Source organism: Eschrichtius robustus, chromosome 4 (assembly GCF_028021215.1).
Source record: "Eschrichtius robustus isolate mEscRob2 chromosome 4, mEscRob2.pri, whole genome shotgun sequence".
Taxonomy (NCBI): domain Eukaryota; kingdom Metazoa; phylum Chordata; class Mammalia; order Artiodactyla; family Eschrichtiidae; genus Eschrichtius; species Eschrichtius robustus.
The window spans coordinates 132937643-132940795 of record NC_090827.1 but is presented as its reverse complement, the minus strand read 5'-3'; positions in this window follow the sequence as shown (position 1 = coordinate 132940795).

The window sequence follows — 3153 nt, the reverse complement described above, 5'->3', positions numbered from 1 at the left end:
ACAGGACTGGGGGAAACAGAGACCCCACTCTTGGAGGGCACACACAAAGTAGTGTGTGCATTGGGACCCAGGGGAAGGAGCAGTGACCCTGGGGGAGACTGAGCCAGACCTACCTGCTGGTGTTGGGGGGGTCTCCTGCAGAGGCGGGGGGTGGCTCTGTTTCACCGTGGGGACAAGGACACTGGCAGCGGAGGTTCTGGGAAGTGCTCCTTGGCGTGAGCCCTCCCAGAGTCTGCCATTAACCCCATCAAAGAGCCCAGGTAGGCTCCAGTGTTGGGTTGCCTCAGGCAAAACAACCAAAAGGGAGGGAACCCAGCCCCACCCATCAACAGTCAAGTGGATTAAAGTGTTATGGAGCTCTGTCCGCCACAGCAACAGTCAGCTCTACCCACCACCAGAGCCTCCCATCAAGCCTCTTAGATAGCCTCAACCACCAGAGGACAGACAGCAGAAGCAAGAAAAACTACAATCCTGCAGCCTGTGGACCAAAAACCACAGTTACAGAAAGATAGACAAGATGAAAAGGCAGAGGGCTATATATCAGATGAAGGAACAAGAAAAAACCCCAGAAAAACAACTAAATGAAGTGGAGATAGGCAACCTTCCAGAAAAAGAATTCAGAATAATGATAGTGAAGATGATCCAGGACCTCGGAATAAGAATGGAGGCAAAGATTGAGAAGATGCAAGAAATGATTAACAAAGACCTAGAAGAATAAAAGAACAAAAAAACAGAGATGACCAATACAATAACTGAAATGAAAACTACACTAGAAGGAATCAGTAGCAGAATAACTGAGGCAGAAGAACGGATAAGTGACCTGGAAGACAGAATGGTGGAATTCACTGCTGCAGAACAGAACAAAGAAAAAAGAATGAAAAGAAATGAAGACAGCCTAAGAGACCTCTGGGACAACATTAAACGCAACAACATTCGCATTATAGGGGTCCCAGAAGGAGAAGAGAGAGAGAAAGGGCCAGAGAAAATATTTGAAGAGATTATAGATGAAAACTTCCCTAACATGGGAAAGGAAATAGCCACCCAAGTCCAGGAAGTGCAGAGAGTCCCATACAGGATAAACCCAAGGAGAAACACGCCGAGACACATAGTAATCAAAATGGCAAAAATTAAAGACAAAGAAAAATTATTGAAAGCAGCAAGGGAAAAACGACAAATAACATACAAGGCAACTCCCATAAGGTTAACAGCTGATTTCTCAGCAGAAACTCTACAAGCCAGAAGGGAGTGGCATGATATACTTAAAGTGATGAAAGGGAAGAACCTACAACCAAGATTACTCTACCCGGCAAGGATCTCATTTAAATTTGATGGAGAAATCAAAAGCTTTACAGACAAGCAAAAGCTAAGAGAATTCAGCACCACCAAACTAGCTCTACAACAAATGCTAAAGGAACTTCTCTAAGTGGGAAACACAAGAGAAGAAAAGGACCTACAAAAACAAACCCAAAACAATTAAGAAAATGGTCATAGGAACATACATATCGATAATTACCTTAAACGTGAATGGATTAAATGCTCCAACCAAAAGACACAGGCTTGCTGAATGGATACAAAAACAAGACCCATATATATGCTGTCTAAAAGAGACCCACTTTAGACCTAGGGACACATACAGACTGAAAGTGAGGGGATGGAAAAAGATATTCCATGCAAATGGAAATCAAAAGAAAGCTGGAGTAGCTATACTCATATCAGATAAAATAGACTTTAAAGTAAAGAATGTTACAAAAGACAAAGAAGGACACTACATAATGATCAAGGGATCAATCCAAGAAGAAGATATAACAATTATAAATATATATGCACCCAACATAGGAGCACCTCAATACATAAGGCAACTGCTAACAGCCATAAAAGAGGAAATTGACAGTAACACAATAATAGTGGGGGACTTTAACACCTCACTTACACCAATGGACAGATCATCCAAAATGAAAACAAATAAGGAAACAGAAGCTTTAAATGACACAATAGACCAGATAGATTTAATTGATATTTATAGGACATTCCATCCAAAAACAGCAGATTACACGTTCTTCTCAAGTGCGCACGGAACATTCTCCAGGATAGATCACATCTTGGGTCACAAATCAAGCCTCAGTAAATTTAAGAAAATTGAAATCATATCAAGCATCTTTTCTGACCACAATGCTATGAGACTAGAAATGAATTACAGGGGAAAAAACGTAAAAAAGACAAACACATGGAGGCTAAACAATACGTTACTAAATAACCAAGAGATCACTGAAGAAATCAAAGAAGAAATAAAAAAATACCTAGAGACAAATGACAATGAAAACACGACGACCCAAAACCTATGGGATGCAGCAAAAGCAGTTCTAAGAGGGAAGTTTATAGCTATACAAGCCTACCTAAAGAAACAAGAAAAATCTCAAGTAAACAATCTAACCTTACACCTAAAGAAACTAGAGAAAGAAGAACAAACAAAAACCAAAGTTAGCAGAAGGAAAGAAATCATAAAGATCAGAGCAGAAATAAATGAAATAGAAACAAAGAAAACAATAGCAAAGATCAATAAAACTAAAAGCTGGTTCTTTGAGAAGATAAACAAAATTGATAAGCCATTAGCCAGACTCATCAAGAAAAAGAGGGAGAAGACTCAAATCAATAAAATCAGAAATGAAAAAGGAGAAGTTACAACAGACACTGCAGAAATACAAAGCATCCTAAGAGACTACTACAAGCAACTTTATGCCAATAAAATGGACAACCTGGAAGAAATGGACAAATTCTTAGAAAGGTATAACCTTCCAAGACTGAATCAGGAAGAAACAGAAAATATGAACAGACCAATCACAAGTAATGAAATTGAAACTGTGATTAAAAATCTTCCAACAAACAAAAGTCCAGGACCAGATGGCTTCACAGGTGAATTCTATCAAACATTTAGAGAAGAGCTAACACCTATCCTTCTCAAACTCTTCCAAAAAATTGCAGAGAAAGGAACACTCCCAAACTCATTCTATGAGGCCACCATCACCCTGATACCAAAACCAGACAAAGACACTACAAAGAAAGAAAATTACAGACCTATATCACTGATGAATATAGATGCAAAAATCCTCAACAAAATACTAGCAAACAGAATCCAACAACACATTAAAAGGATCA